This window comes from Sarcophilus harrisii, chromosome 4 (genome assembly GCF_902635505.1).
Source record: "Sarcophilus harrisii chromosome 4, mSarHar1.11, whole genome shotgun sequence".
NCBI lineage: Eukaryota > Metazoa > Chordata > Mammalia > Dasyuromorphia > Dasyuridae > Sarcophilus > Sarcophilus harrisii.
This window is the reverse complement of record NC_045429.1, coordinates 380,655,797-380,673,371: the sequence shown is the minus strand read 5'-3', so window position 1 is coordinate 380,673,371 and position 17,575 is coordinate 380,655,797. Positions and strand designations below refer to the sequence as shown.

At 33.0% G+C, this 17,575-nt stretch overlaps 1 protein-coding gene across 15 annotated transcripts in view; it reads left to right on the top strand.

The window, feature by feature from the left end:
* CEP170 (centrosomal protein 170) overlaps positions 1-17,575 on the top strand; it is a 174,279-nt gene that overhangs the window by 53,583 nt on the left and 103,121 nt on the right. The gene's annotated exons all lie outside the window — the stretch shown is intronic.

Sequence of the window (17,575 nt, the reverse complement as noted above, 5' to 3'; positions counted from 1 at the left end):
CATCACTCTATGGGAAAAAAAAAAAAAAGATGGTTGAAGGAGATGTAAAAAATTAGAATGGGAGCTCTGCTGATAGCCTCACATTTTTTTAGTGAATTATGAAGATAAAGCTCAACTCAGAGAGGTACATGTGGGAAGTTTTGAGAAGGGATAAGAAAAATTTGGGGGGGAAAAATGTATCTAGGAGTTATAAAGACCCATTTGAGATCTTGTATCATGAATTTGTAGTTGATGCAACAGTTTTATGATTAGTGGAAGCTAGTAGCCACAGCATATGCTAGGAAAATACTCCAACTCTAAGGACCATATTGTTTTGTATTTTGTTAAGTCATTTATCAGTCATGTCTGACTTTTTGACTCTATTTGGGATTTTCTTGGCAAAGATACTGGAGTGGTTTTCCTTCTTAGAGTTCACTTTACAGGTGAGGAAATGAGGCAAATAGAATTAAATGTGTTTTAGGCCAGATTTGAATTCAGAAAGATGATTTTTCCTGAATTTTAAGAGCAGTGCTCTGGGTATTATACCACTTAACTATATATAGATTGCATCTTTTCTCTGAAGATGCACAACTCTTTCAAATACATGGGATACCTTTAATTTTTATGAATTAGGAAATCACCAGTAGTATTTATTCCTTGGTGGAGAAATAGATCCTTAGTTGAATAATGCTAGTTACTGAATATGTCAGTTATAAAGTTTTATTGACTTAAGGAAAAGAATGAAAGGAAGGAGAATTGGCCAGTTTGGAAAAAGTTTTTTTTTTTCTTCCAGTATTTCAACATGCAAACAGAAAAAATCATTGGTTCTTATTTTGAGGATGAGGATACTTAATGGCTTTGTAACTGACCCCAAACATAGACTGACAACTGTGGTTTTAGGGCTGCCATTAAATAATGTAATTTAAACAAAGGTGCCTTAATTATTCCTTTCTTGAGCTCAATGGAGTAGCATTTTTAATATAATATATTTAAAATGCTATGGTAAATTCCATATGAAATGCATAGATAATTGTGAAGATAACTTTATAATGTGTCCTATCCTAATACTGTCTCCCTGGTCTACTATGGAAATGTGAGTTTACATATCTGGAAATAAAATAGCTTTAAAGTATACATCTCTTGTGTATATATATTTTCTTATGTAAATTATACATTTATGCATATATATATATATGTATTCTATTAATTGTAATTTAATTTCTAAAATTCATCCAAAAAAATAAACATAAAGATGAAAAATATTTGATCATAGATTTGATAGAGAATTACTAGAATTTGAGTAAGGAATGGTGTGATCTTAAGGAAAAATGACTTAGCAGATGCCTGAACAAAAGATTTAAGTCAGGAAGATCAATTAAGAGGCTGTTGTAAAATTCCGGGAGAGAAATGTTGAGGAAGGAAACCCAAAATAATGTGGAATTGAGAGTAGAACAGTATAGGGCAAATCATCTAAAAAGGTCTTCCTTGAAATTCCATTTTATCTTGTGACCTCCCAAAATGAAAAGAGGACAGAATTCTTAAATCACTATTTTAAAAATAGATTTATTTTCACTTGTTAAATATTCTCCAATTATAAATTTAAAAAAATTAACAGTTTGTAAAATTTTTGAGTTTCTAATATTCTCTCTTTCTTCAGCCCTTCTCCCCTTTGAGAGTCAAGCATTTCTATGTTGACTATGTTGGAAAAGAAAATACAAAGAAATGAAACAAGAAAAATGAATATATTTTTTAGAGAGGTATACTTCCACCTGCAAAGTTCATTAGCTCTCTTGCATGGAAGTGGATAACATTTTCCATCATGGGTCATATGGAAATTGCCTTTGAAAATGCTCAGAGTAGTTAAATTGTTCATCCTTAACAATATTCCTTTTACCATGTGTAGTATTCTCCTATTTCTGCTCACTTAACTTTGCATCAGTTCATGTAAGTCTTTGTAGGTTTTTCTGAAACGATCTCGCTTTGTCACTTTTTATAGTACAATAATATTGCATCACAGTCATATACTAGACCTTTTCTGACATTTCCCAATTGATGGGCACCCCCTCAGTTTCTAGTCCTTTGCCACAGCATAAGGAACTTGTATAAATGTTTCTGCATAAAGGTATTTTCCTTTTTTTAAAAGGAAAATGTTCCTTTGGAACATGCAGTTCTCCAGAATGCTTGTATTAGTTCACAGTTCTACCAACATTGCATTAATGATGTCCCAATTTTTTTCCCTATCTTCTACAATATTATTTTTCTTTTCATTTTAGCCAATGTAATAGGTGTGAAGTGGTATTTTAGGATTATTTTAATTTTCATTTCTCTAATCAGTAGGGATTTATATAATTTTTTCATTTGATTATGGATGGCTTTTATTTATTCTTCTGGAAACTGCCAGTTCTTATTCTCTGATCATTTATCAATTGAGAGTTAAATAGTTATTTTTTTTTATAAATTTAGTTCAATTCCCTTATACATAGAAATGAGGTCTTTATTAGAGAAACTTATTGTAAAATTTCTTCTGTTTTCCTTTTGATTTGATTCAACAAATTCTGAATGTTTTTTGAATTTTTTATTGAAATAAAGTTCAAAAGAAGTGCATTTAATATTTTCTGCTTTTCTTCATTTGATTTTGAGATTTTTATATCCTAATACTTAGTTTTGCTGAAGGTGTCACATGTAGCTGAGACAAAGGCATACACCTTTCTATTCCCATTCAGTTTTCTCTTGAAGTCCATCATGTCTAACTTTTCTAATTCTATTCTTCTCCTTGATTTCTTTCATATTTTTGTGGTTAAACTTAGCAAGTTCTGAGAGTGGAAATTTGCTTCTCCCCCCCCCCCCCAATTTGTATAGTTTTACTGTCTTCTCCTGTAATTCATTTAATTTTTCTTTAAGAAATTGGATACTATGCATTTGATATATATGTTCAATATTTATATCACTTATCTGTGATGCCTTTTTCCTCATCGTTTTCCTGCTTATCCATTTTAATGAGGACTATTTTTGCATTTGTTTTATTTGAAATCATGCTTGCTACCCCTACCTTTTAATTTCATCTGAAGTATAATTTATTCTGTTCCAAACCCTTTTTTAACTCTTATGTGTACTTTGTTTCAAGTATGCTTCTTGCAGACATTGTTCTGGTTGCTAATTTATTCTGCTCTTTCTCTCTTTTTTAATGAGTAATTTCATTTTTTTCACATCCACAATTATGATTACTAATTGTATTTCCTCTTATCCTATTTTTTGTTTATCCTTTTTTCTCTATTTATCCTGTCCCTCCTCTAAACATCTGTTTGGCTTCTGACCATTACCTTCTTTTTTCCACTTTCCCTTTTTATTATCCTTTTTGTTTTTTAACCCCATTCTTCTCTTACTTCCCTTTTGGATAAGTTACATTTTTATTGCAGAGACAGGAGAGAAAGAGAGATTGAAAAGAGATGGGGCAGGAAAAGTAGGGAGAGAGGGAGGAAGGGAGGTAGAAGGAGAGAGGGAAAGACAGAGAGAGATTGATTTCCTACTTTGAACCAATTTAGATGTGAATGAGGTTAAAGCATTGCTTTTCCCCTACACCGAAAAAAGCTTCATTACAAGGCCCTTTCACGTGAGATAATTTCCCCTATTCTTTGCCACCTTTCTTTCTTCTCCCAAGTCTTCCCTCTTTCTTGCCTATCATTTTTTTAAACATTATCCTAACATACACAACATGCTTTCTTTCTATATTAAAACCATCTAATTGACCTAATAATGATATAAAGTTTTTAGAAGTCACATTTCCCCATGTAAAAAAAAGTTTAATTTTGAGTCCCTTATGATTTCTCTTTCATATTTACTCCTTTGTGCCTCTCTTATTTTCTATTGAGCTTTGGCCATTAATTAATTTCTATTCTAGTCAAATTTTCTATTCAGATGTGATCTTTTTATCAGGAATGCTCGAAAGTCCTCTCTTTCTTTAAATACCAATTTTTTTTTTTCCTTGAGGGATTGTACTACTATTTGGTGGGTGGGTTATTCTTTAGTATAATCTCAGCTTTTTTACCTTCTCGATTATCATATGTCTTCCTAAATTTAAAAATGCTGTGTAAATATGATGTATAGCCATTATGAAGACAATTTTAATTTAGAAATTGCCTCTACCTCAATTCAGGAAGCCATTTAGACCTAGCTAGCTACTGTATTAATATATTGTGAAAATGATTGTTAGCTATGCCTTTATCTATTATAAACAATTATAAACAGAATGTGTAGAACAATGACTTCATTCAAAGGCAAGGAAAGATTTGGATTTCAAGAACTTGATGTGATGAATTTGAAAAAGACAACTTAGTACTCATTTTGGCAACTTAAAAAAATCTGCTTTTCTTATGTTATTCTTGGCTGGATTCCATTTATACTATATTTACTGGATTCCATTTATGCTAGCACAAAACAAAACAGAATTCTTAAGAGATAGCTGGCAAAAAAGCCAAGGCTATTTGAGTAGCCTTAAATGGTTCTTAGAGTGTTAGACTGATTAAGTCTTTCAGTTGTTAAAATCAGTCTCACAGAAAAGTTTTTGTTAAGCACCTACAATATGTCCCCCATTATTCTGTATGCTAAGGATATGACAAAGAATGAAAGTCTAGTTGCTCTACTTGAAATGAGTTTATGTTGGAATGGATCTTCAAGGTAACATTTACAGCAATCATGAATAATGTTCAAGAGTAATAATCTAGGGGGCAGCTAGGTGGCACAGTGGATAGAGTACCAGCCCTGAAGTCAGGAGGACCTGAGTTCAAATTTAACCTTCAGACACTTAATACTTCCTAGCTATGTGACCATTGGCAAGTCACTTAATCCCAATTGCTTTAGCAAATAATAATAATAATAATATTAATCTAAACATTCATATTTACATTTTGTGTTTGCTAAGTTTGTATATTGAATATATCAAAGATATATCTTTATATCCAGGAACACTGTAAAAAGCACCTCTTGTAATAGCTCTTTCTAACATACTAACCATCATTCATACATTAACACTTAGTGCTTTTTACAGACAGTATCTCTGGTTTGATTCCTCTAGCACACCTATGAGTCAGGTGAGGAAGTTGTTTTATGCCCCAGTTCTCAGTTTCTCTAATTATCCTGACCCAGTCCTGACTCAGTTTCCCTGATTCTCAAAGCTCAGTCTTTCAAAACCTTCCCTTCTTCTTTATCAGAATAGATCTTATATTTTAGAATATCGGAATGCCTCTCCCCATCCCAAGCTATCAGAATGTCAGATACTGTCTTATCAAGATTCCTCTCCCCTTGTCCAAGGTGCCTCCCCCTATTATGTCTATTATATCTATTATGTAATCCCCTGCTCACCCCACCTTGTCAGAGTCCCTTTCCGCTCTCAGCACCCTGACTCTGCCCCTGCCTCAGTATACTCCCTGAGTCTGAGCCATGTGTATATAGGTCATTGAGAACTCGAATTGTTTGCTGGATTCTTTGGAGACGATAGTCTCATTCAGCCCTGGGACCAAACCATGGATCCATTTGGTCCCAGTAAATATCTCCCATTTAATAAATTATTAAATACTCTCTAATCTTTATCTTGACTCAGTTCTCTAGCATTACAGTTGTATTGGAGACCCCAAGTTCTAAAAAATTTTGTGATTTGACCAGTGTTAACTAGTAAAGTAATAAAGATAGAATTCAAAATTGATCTTTTGACATTTATTCCGGTACTTAATGATGCCTTTCTGCCTTTAAAAATTTTTTTCTTTACCTTTTCATTCTTTTCAGTTTACAAAATTATTTGATTTTTTTTTATCTCATTTGATCCTCTTATAATCTCTATTTTGTAGCTGATAAAACTGAAAATAAGAAAAGTGCATGCAACCAAATAAATAGTTCAATTGAGATTCAAATCCATTCCTCTTGCTCCAAGTTGTTTTTTATTTTTATTTTTTTGGTATTACTACTTAATTTCATTGACTATTGCTGACCACTTCCTCATGGCAATTCCTTTGTTTCTTGGAATTACAGTTTTTCCCCTGTTTTAAACTGCTCTTTTTTTATTTTGATAGTTTTTTTTTTTTTTTTTTTTTGCGCCTTCCTTGCCCAACTTTATCAAAGCTCAATCCTCTTTTAGCTTCTTTCCACAGTGTTTCTCAGAGAACCCAGCATTCTTCTAGCCTCAAGTATCACTTCTCAATCGTCCACTTTCAAATTTGTATTTCTAATTCTTCTAGTACTACATTTTAACATGTTCCCAGGATGTTTTCATTTATATATTTCATTATCACCCAAACTCAGCACATTCAAAATGTAGTTCACCCATCACTCACTCCCACTCACAAAAATACACATGAATTTACCATCATTCTTTCACTGTCACTAGACTTTAGAAACCTTGTAATCCTCTGATTCTATTCAGTCTTATTGAATCTTAGAATTGAAAAGGGATACTAGATGTCATGAGTAAAAGGGGAAACTGAGGACTTCTCAGAATAATAACCTTGGATAATTCAAAACTAGGCACCAATACTCTGTTTAATCATTAGTCTCTGGGAGAAGAGCAAAGACTTGCTCTTCCAGAAGAAAACATTTAAGAGATAACCCCTTGATCTTTACTCATCTATTTAGAGAAAAACTTGACTAATTGTTTAATGGCCTGTAGATATCCAAGAAATCTCCAACCTGGCCATCCTTATCTGATTGAGAAAAGCCTAAAACAGACCAAATCCCTTAGTTAATAGCTCAGTAATTTAGAAACTTCTTGTTTAATTGATTATTTACCTTTGAAGCAAAAGAGACCCCTTTTTCTTAATAACATTTTGAAAAATTATTGCTTAACCAAGACTTTGGCACTACAAAAAGCCCATCTATATTCCAAAAACAAATAAGGAATAAAGATCGAGTTGGTCCATGATTTTAAAAGAATTAACATGAGATAAATAGGTAAATAAAGTTTCTGTAAATCTTGACTACATAACTATCCTTATTACTTCTGTAAAATTGGCTTTCCCTGCTCTAGACTTTCTGATGAAGGGACTGCCCCGCTTCTCAGTTAGGATCTTTGCAATCCACACATATTCTAACCTGTTTAGGATCTCCAGGTAGTAGGAGCCCACTGCCTCCTCTGGAAATAAATTCCATTTCTGTTCTGATATAATTGTTAAGAAAGTTTTCTTTATATTTGAGCTGAAATCTCCTTTATAACTCCCACACCTTGATTTTAATTTGCCCTTTGGGGCATAAGTAGAAGACATTTAACCTATTAAACAAACTTTGAAATATTTAAAGGCTGCTTTTTGCTTTTCACTGTGTATGGACATTATACTTCTTTTATTATGGGCAATCAGTAGCACTGAACCTCGAATCAGGAAGATCTGAGTGGAAATTTGTCCCCAGATACATAATTAGTTGTAAGACTCTGGCCAAGTCACTTAACTTGTTTGCTTCTGGATTCTTTTTTTTAATGGGAAGCATAATAATATCACCTGTGGGGATGATAATAATAGCACCTACCTTGTAGGATAGTTTGTTGCAGATCAAATAATGTAATGTTGAAAAAAAATGCTTAGCTTCAGTGCACATAGTATATACTATATGCTTATTCCTTTCCATTTTCCTTTGCTTTGTTTTCATAGCTAAATGTCATATTATTTCTCTTGTCAAACACATTATAAAAACTGCCTCATATTGATCTTATCACTAAAATTGCCTAGGTCTTTTATGCAAGAATTACTTTTGAATTAAATTTTTACCCTCCCAGAATTTGTTCAGTTGATAGTTTTTAAAATAGGATTTTAACTTTATCTTTATTGAATTTGATGTGTTTTAATGTTTTACTTTAGCTGTTTGAGATTACGGGGTCCCCCTTGTATTCGTTTTTGAATATTCCATCTTCATGAAATAAAGAATTTAGAACTGAACACAACATGGGGGCAAAGACTCTGGACCAAAGAATTTCCCATTGAACTAACTGTTTTGTATGAATGTGATGAAATGTAATTGTGCTATTAGAAATGAGCATGGAGATGAAGAAGCAGGGGTCCTATATCTTCTTGGCATGACTGAATCCAATTTAATTAAATTTAAACCATATATAAACAGAGAGATAAGGCAAACATTCACATACCTAGTTATTAATAGAGAATCAAAGCATATGGGAAGCCTTTCTATATCAATCTAATAGTGCCCCAATTATTTTTCTTTATTTAATATTGCAGTGCAGGCCTCAAGAATTTTTTTTTTCCAGGGTTAGCTAGATGGTGCAGGGGATAGATCACCAGCCCTGAAGTCAGAAGGATCTGATTTCAATTTCGGACTCAGACACTTAACTCATACTAGCTGTGTGACCCTGGGCAAGTCACGTAACCCCAATTGCCTCAAATCTCCCCCCCAAAAATTCTTTTTTCCTAAAAGCATTATCAAAGACAATGTCCATTAACACTCCTAGACCTCAGACACATTACCAAATTGGGTTGTGAAGAGAGGCAATGGAAAAGTCTCTGATGAATTGGAAGCCTTGAGTTGCTTCCATTTATAGGTGTATGCCCGCAGAAAACAAAAGAGGATTCCCCTCAGGAATTAGCTGCATAAAAAGAACAGGTTACACTTTTAGGAACAAGCTGACCCAAAACAGAGAAATAAACAGGACAGTAATAAAACCTCTTACTGACCTATTAAAAACGAAATGGGATTCTAAAGTTTGAAAAAGTAAACCTCCTTCAGTTTCAAACTAGAGATTTACATGGAATCTCCATTCCCATTGATCTGAATCAGAAGAGAAGCAAATGGTTTGTAGCTTTTCCTTATTTAAATGACTTTTCATAATATACAAATAGTATCAGGGATTCATGATTGCCTATTTAATTTTAAGACAAAGATGAGAAGCTATTGTATTGTTGCAAGCCATGTCATTAGGAGACCAAGTGGATTTAACAACTTCTGTTGGTCAAGTGAACTCTGCTTAGAAGCAGTTTTTAGCTAGTATGGAGTTGACTGGAAGAGTAAAAACGGGATTACAAACTTGTTAGCAAGTATGAAGCAACAATATTTCCTTTGGGTGAGATAATGATAGAGTACTAAGTTGCTAAATATAGCTTCTCACTGGGAGAAGATTCCTGAAATGAGAAATAAAATGAGAAGAACCTCTCAGTGGGAGTAGGCCCCAGAAGTGAGGCACTGTTTTTTGCTAGCCACAGTTCATGCAGTGCCCAGGCCCAATATAGAAAATGCTTCACTTCCCCAAAATGTTCCTTCCGGTGTTGCGTTTTTTGTGCAGACGCAGACTTTTCCTTATATTCTGATCCCCTGCAGAAAGGAGCTAGAATCCTTGCTTTACTCAGATCCTCAGGCCCACTTTCATTTTTCCTGTGGGAATAGACCAGACCTCTTTCCAAGTCCTCTCATTTGCAGAGAGAACATGGCTGTTGTCACTGCCAGGAGGAGCAGGGTATTATCAACTAGAATTTTTAGTAAGGTGGAGGATCACTAGATTCCTATCTGTCCTCTGGATCCTTGGACACTACATCTTCCTTATCAGTGTATCCTAAAGATCCTCAGGCCTTGCCATCTCCCATGTTACTATGCCCTTAGGACTTTTATGCCTTATCTGCCATACACTTGAACCCTCCTATATGTAGTAGTAATAGCTACCATATACACACAGATATATTTTACTTACTGTATGCCAAGTACTTTGCTAAACATTTTACAATTATTTACAACAATCCCATGTGGTAGATGCTGTTATTATCTCCATTTTACAAATGAGGAAGCTCAAAAGTTGTGTCTTCTTAACCAGAGTCACACAGCTAGAAATGTGAAGGGCTAAATTTGCACTTGGGTTTCCATGACTCTCGACCTCTTTGTTGTTCTCGTATGCTACCTAGCTGTTCCAATAAATGTATCTCTTCCAATTGAAGTATAGCTTTCCTTGAGAGCAAGGGACTATCTCCTTTTCCCCCCTTTTCTCTAGCAGGTAATAAGAATTTAAGAAGTACTTTTTCATTCATTCATTTATTATTAAAGCCTTAGCAACTAAAGTCTAAACACATAGAAATAAAAAGAATTGTTTAATTCATACATTGAAATATAGACTAGTTCAAAAATGAAGTCATTGAAATCAAGTAAGGAAAGATAAGGACCTCTCTTTTTTTTTCCCTTGTCATACTTTTTTTTAATAGCTTTTTATATACAAAATATATACATGGGTAATTTTTCAACATTGACCCTTGCAAAAATTTCTTTATTATATTTGCTCGCCCAATCCAAGAGCATTTAATATTTTTCCAGTTAGTTATATCTTTCTCAGCTCTTATTGCCATAGCTAGCATTTCTAATACAATATTAAATAGTAACGGTGATAGTGGGCAACTTTGTTTCACTCCTGATCTTATTGGGAATGGTGGCAGTTTGTCCCCATTACATATGATGCTTACTGCTGGCTTTAAATAGATGCTACTGATTATTTTAAGGAAAAGTCCATTTATTCCTATACTCTCAAGTGTTTTTAATAGGAATGGATGTTGGATTTTATCAAACCTTGCAAAAATTTCTGTTCCAACTTTTCCCCTCCTTCCCTCTACTCTCTCCCTTAGATGACAGGTAGTCCCATACATGTTAAATATGTTAAAGTATATGTTAAATACAATATATGTATACATATTTATATAGTTATCTTGTTGCAAAGTAAAGATTGGATTTAGAAAGAAGGTAAAAATAACTTGAGAAGAAAAAACAAAAATGCAAGCAAATAATAACAGAAATAGTGGAAATGTTATGTTGTGTTTCATACTCATTTCCTAGTGTTCTTTCTCCGGGTGTAGCTGCTTCTGTTCATTACAGATCAATTTTAACTGATTTGGATCCTTTCATTGTTGAAGAGAGCCACATCCATCAGAATTGATCATCATGTAGTATTGTTGTTGGAGTGTATAATGATCTCCTGGTTCTGCTCATTTCACTTAGCATCAATTCATTTATGTCTCTCCAGGTCTCTCTGTATTTATCCTGCTGGTCATTTCTTATAGAATAGTAATATTCCATAACATTCATATAACACAATTCATTCAGCCATTCTCCAATTCCAGCCACTACGAAAAAGAAACATTTTTGTACATATGGGTCCCTTTCCCTCCTTTAATATCTCTTTGGGATATAAGCCCAGTAATAACATTGCTGGATCAAAGGATATGCACAATTTTATAACTTTTTGAGCATAGTTCCAAATTGCTCTCCAGAATGGTTGGATATATTCACAATTCCACCAACAATGTATCAGTGTCCTAGTTTTCAACCATCCCCTCCAACATTCACCTTTATCTTTCCCTGCCATTCTAGCCAATCTGACAGGTGTATAATGGTATCTCAAGAGTTGTCTTAATTTGCATTTCTCTGATCAATAATGATTTGGAACACCTTTTCATATAACTTGAAATAGTTTCAATTTCTTCATCCGAAAATTGCCTGTTCATATCCTTTGACCATTTATCAATTGGAGAATGGCGTGATTTCTTATAAATTAGATTCAGTTCTCTATATATTTTGGAGATGAGGCCTTTATCAGTACTTTTAGCTGTAAAAATGTTTTCCCAGTTTATTGCTTCCCTTCTAATCCTATCTGCATTTTATTTGTATAAAAGCTTTTTAATGTAAAATAATCTAAATTTTCTATTTTGTAATCAATAATGACCTCTAGTTCTTCCCTGCTCACAAACTCCTTCCTCTTCCATGGGTCTGAGATGTAAACCATCCTATAGTCTTTTAATTTATTTATAATAGCATTCTTTATGCCTAGGTCATGAACCCATTTTGATCTTATCTTGGTGTATGATGTTAAGTATGGGTCAACGCCTAGTTTCTGTCATATTAATTTCCAATTTTCCCAAAAATTTGGCAATTTTTGCCAAATAATGAGTTCTTATCCCAAAAGCTGGGGTCTTTGGGTTGTCAAACATTAAATTGCTATAGTTACTGGCTATTTTGTCCTGTAAACCTAGCCTATTCCACTGATCAACTAGTCTTGTTTCTTAGCCAGTACCAAATGGTTTTGATAGCTGCTGCTTTATAATATAGTTTTAGATCAGGTACATCTAGGCCCCTTTCGTTTGATTTTTTTTTTTTTTTTTTTTCACTAGTTCCTGTTAGGATTCTTACAAGGTCCTAAGTCAGTGGAATTGATAAGAGACAATAATTATCTAATTTAGCATGGTTCAGTATAATTGATTTGATCCTACAAGGAGATGTTATGGGCCAGAACTTGAAAACAAGGTACTAAGTGGAATTGAGGAGACAGTGGTTAAATCTAGTTTAGGACTGATATAATTCTACAACAAATAATGGTTTCCTAGTGATATAATGATTGGTGTATACTTATGTACAGCATATAAGGAAGAAACTCTCAGGACCAGACACACAAGCCTACTAAAAGCTTTCGGAGCCTCAGCCAGGATTCAGTCAAGGAAATTCACAAGTCAGAGAAGGCTGCTTAAGCTCTTGGAACCAAGACACAGAAGGCCTCTAAGAAAAACTAGCTAAACTCTAAGTGAAGGAGATAAGACTTTGATGGAGACAATAAAGGATTTATACTTTAATCCCTGGCTGCATTTGGGGTGATTACTCTGAATTGAAACAAAGGCTGCCTCCAGAAGCTCCCCAAGAAACCTGCTCCCAGAGAACTTTACATTTTAGAGGAGAATATTACAAGTTCCCTTGAAATTCTTGATCTTTTGTCCTTCCAGATGAATTTTGTTATTTTTTCTAGGTCATTAAAATAGTTTCTTGGGAGTCTGATTGGTACAGCACTAAATAAATAGATTAGTTTAGGTAGTATTGTCATCTTTATTATATTTGCTCAATCTATCCAGGAGCACTTAATATTTTTCCAATTATTTAGATCTGACATTATTTGTGTGGAAAAGTGTTTTGTAGTTTTGCTCATACAGTTCCTAACTTTCCCTTGGCAGATAGATTCCCAAATATTTTATATTATCGGCAGTTACTTTAAATGGAATTTCTCTTTGTAACTCTAACTGTTGGATTTTGTTGGTGATTTATAAGAATTCTGATTACTTATGTGGGTTTATTTTGTATCCTGCAACTTTGCTAAAGTTGGATTATTTCTAATAGCCTTTTAGTAGAATCTCTGGGGTTCTCTAAGTATACCATCATATCATCTGCAAAGAGTGATAATTTGGTTTCCTCATTACCTACTCTAATTCCTTTAATCTCTTTCTCAGCTCTTATTGCCAAAACTAGCATTTATAATAAAATATTGAATAACAATGGTGATAGTGGACAACCTTGTTTCACTCCTGATCTTACTGGGAAAGGTTCCAGTTTTTCCCCATTACATATGATGCTTACTGATGGTTTTAAATATATATGCTCCTGACTATTTTAAGGAAAAGTCCATTTATTCCTATACTCTCAAGTGTTTTTATTAGGAATAGATGTTGGATTTTATCAAATGCTTTTTCTGCATCTGTTGAGATGATCGAATGGTTTTTATTAATTTGGTTATTGATATAGTCAATTATGCTAATAGTTTTCCTAATATTGAACCAGCCCTGTATTCTTAGTATAAATCCTATTTGGTCATGGTGTATTATCCTGGAGATGATTTTCTGTAATCTTTTTGCTAAGATTTTATTTTAAGATTTTTGCATCGATATTCATTAGGGACATTGGTCTATAATTTTTCTTTCTCTTTTTTAGTCCTACCTGGTTTAGGTATCAGTACCATGTCTGTATAATAAAAGGAATTTGGTAGGACTCCTTTATTCCTTATTTTTTCAAATAGTTTATATAGCATTGAAGTTAATTGTTCTTTAAATGTTTGGTAGAATTCACATGTAAATCCAATCTGGTCCTGGGGATTTTTTTTTAGGGAGTTGATTAATACCTTGTTCTATTTCTTTTTCTAAAATGGGACTGTTTAACCAATTTTCATCTTCCTCTATTAATCTGGGCAACCTATATTTTTGAAGGTATTCATCCATTTCTCTTAAGTTATCAAATTTATTGGCATAAAATTGGGGAAACTCATAATTATTGCTCTAATTTCCTCTTCATTTATGGAAATTTCTTCCTTTTCATTTTTAAGACTAACAGTTTGATTTTCCTCTTTCCTTTTTCTAATCAAATTTATCAAGGCTTTATCTATTTTGTTGGTTTTTATTTTATTTATTATTATTTTTATTAACTTTCAATTTTATTTTTGATCTCTCCTTTTATTTTTAGAATTTCAAGTTCAGTGTTTGGGGGGTTTTAATTTGCTCTTTTTCTAGCTTTTATAGTTGTAAGCCCAATTCATTGATTTCCTCTTTCTCTATTTTATGCAAGTAAGCCTCTAGAAATATAAAATTCTCCTTATTACCACCTTGGCTGTATCCCACACATTTTGGTATGATGTCTTATTATTGTCATTCTCTTGGGTGAAATTATTAATTGTGTCTATGGTTTGCTGTTTCACCCAATCATTCTTTAGGATGAGAATATTTAGTTTCTAATTACTTTTTGGTCTGTTTGCCCCTGACTTTTTATTGAATGTAATTTTATTGCATTGTGATTTGAGAAGGATGCATTTACTATTTCTGTCTTTCTGCATTTGAATTTAAGGTCTTTTTTATGTCCTAATATATAGTTGATTTTTGTATCAGTTCCATGAACTGTCGAAAAGAAAGTGTATTTTTTTCTGTCTCCATTCAGTTTTCTCCAAAGATCTATATCATATCTAACTTTTCTAGTGTTCTGTTTACCTCTTTAACTTCTTTCTTGTTTATTTTGTGGTTTGATTTATCTAATTATGAGAGTGCAGGGTTGACATCTCCCACTATTTTAGTTTTGCTGTCTATTTCTTCTTGCATCTCTCTTAACTTTTTGAGGAATTTAGATGCTACACCACTTGGTGCATATGTTTAGTTTTGATATTTCTTCATTATCTGTGCTGCTCTTTAGCAAAATATAGTGCCCCCCTTCCTTATCTCTTTTAATTAGATATATTTTTGTTTTTGCTTGATCTGGGATCAGGATGGCTATTCCTGGTTTTTTGACTTCACCTGAAGCATAGTAGATTCTGCTCCACCTTTTACCTTTAATCTGTATGTATCACCCTGCTTCAAGTGTGTTTCAGATACAGAATCTCTTTATTTCTTCACCTTCACATGAATAATTCACAGAAATAGGGAAAGACATGGATAGAGACAGCATGAAATAAGCAAAATGTGGAAGAAATGGGCCTCTCTCCTCATTAGAGAAGGGGAAGCGAAGAATAAAATAAAATTTTGGATGGCGTACTCTGTGCAATCAAAACAGTGTGTCATTTTGTTTTGATTAACATATTTTTCTTTGTTATATGGGAAAAGGGGGAAATGAAATATCTGGAACTTATAATAATTTAAAAACAAAAAACTTTGGCATAGGTAGGTGGTATACTGGATAGAGCTCTGGCCCTAGAGTCAAGAGAACTTGAATTCAAATCTGACTTCAGACACTAGCTCTGTGACCCTGGGCAAAACACTTAACCCCAATTGCCTCCCAAAGTAAAAATAAAAACAAAAGACATCAATAATTTTTTTAATTTTAATTTTTAAAATTTTAAAGAAGTAAATATAGTCTGACCAGCAGTGAGTGGATATAGTAGGACTAGTACTTAGATTTTATTTTTATATCTCTTGTATATAGCAGTGACTAGTACACATTAAGGGCTTATTAAATGCATATTGACTAAGCATTTTTCTGTTGTATGCCTTTCCTGATATTGATAATCAGAAGATCATTGAATAAAATTTGCTTTTTTGGCAACATTTGGTATTTAATATATGTATAGAACAGTTTCTGGAAGAAAATCTTTAATATTATGTTCTCTCCCCCCCTTCCCCCAATCATATACTTTGTTGTTGTTGTTGTTGTAGTAACTCAAACAATAAATAGCAGAATCTTGCATTCTCCAAATTTTCAGTCACTTGTGTGATTGTGATAAAGTATTGATATAGAAAATCATTCATGAAAACCTATTTATTTCTTAAATATCAGGAATACACTTTAATACTTACATAGATCATTTTAATGTTTTACAGAGGCTAGAAAGTAAGGTTGGTTGGGGCCGATGTCTTATTTGCCTTTTTTGGCAAGAACTTAATTTTTTTTTTTTTTATAATTATTGCCCTTTTAATATCTTAGTATTTTCAGAAGTGGATCGTTTCTAGATATTTAATTTTTGATTTGACACAAAATTTTCAACTTTATCTTATGTGCCATTTGTGCAGTTCATAAAAGTATATTGAAGACTGTGCTATTGATTTGAAATAGGGCAGTTCCACTATCACTAATAATGAAAGTAGTTGTTTGTAAAGGATAAACACTAGCAAGTCTTTTATTTTTCATGTTTGTTGTCCTCAAGTCAATTGCAGCTATAAATATTCTCAGGATGATTTGACTTAATTGTGTCTCCTGTGAAGCTTCCTGTAGAATTGTTTTCTACTCCCTTGATCTCTACTGCTTTGTGACATAATGCTGTTTATAATCTGTTACTTACCTTCCTTTGTAAAATTTTGTGAATGAGTTTATATTTTAAATAAATATTGATTTTAGTAACATGTAATCATTGTAACAGCTGAGTTTTCGAAACTTTTTTTACGTGAGAATTTGTGTTATTTAAAGATTTTAGAGATTCCTGGGAATTTTCTTTACCCAGTAATTTCAGTATTTAACATATTGCCAAGACAGTGTGTTAATATGAGTAGAGAGGCAACTTCAAAATCAAGAAAACTTGGGTTGAAGTTCTGCCTCTGATATATTTTGACTATGTAATTCAGCCTTTGTTATTTTGCCTCTCAGTGCTCTAGCCCAGAGGTCTCAAACTCAAGACCTGTTACATAGCTGCTTAGTGTGACCAAGCCAGATTAAAATGTAATTGGGAGATGTAAAGATGTAAAATAAACAAAAATTCATTGCAACATGAATAATGTTAATTTGTGCTTTTCAGTATGCAATTTGCAGAAATGTATTTTCTATTTAAGACACCACTGCCAGAGGCAACTCTCCAAAATTGTAAATTATACAGAAAGTACTGCCTGTATTGGTAGGAGTTTCTCACCTAAGAATTCCTCATATAAAATTAAGTCATCAATTCCTAATTGTATACTAGCTTGTGTATTGTTTCAGCTAGGTTATAAACTCCTTAAAGTCATGGACCATATGTTACACTTTGTACCATTTAGTTGTGTCATGCTGTTTTGTCAGTAAATACTTTTTTTAATGTTTAAAAGTCGTCTACTTCCCCACAAAGTTGTGGAGCAATGTAGTGATTTGTCTCCTGAATACAAAGTACAAGAATATACTTCCTGAGTTACTAACATTGGCTAATGTTTTTGCTAATTTTTTTTGCTGATTTTTACTAATTTTTAATTTTGTTTCAGTCTATAGTTCATTTTGAAGTCTCTTATTATTCCTACCAATAATGACATATTTTTTAAAACAACCAATCATAAAACCAAAGGTGTACATCTACTACAAACACATTTATTTGAGCTTAGATATATCTGCTTTCCTTTTTACCATGCTCTTTTCAAATCTAGAAAAAGAATAAATTGGAGCAGTGCTCAGG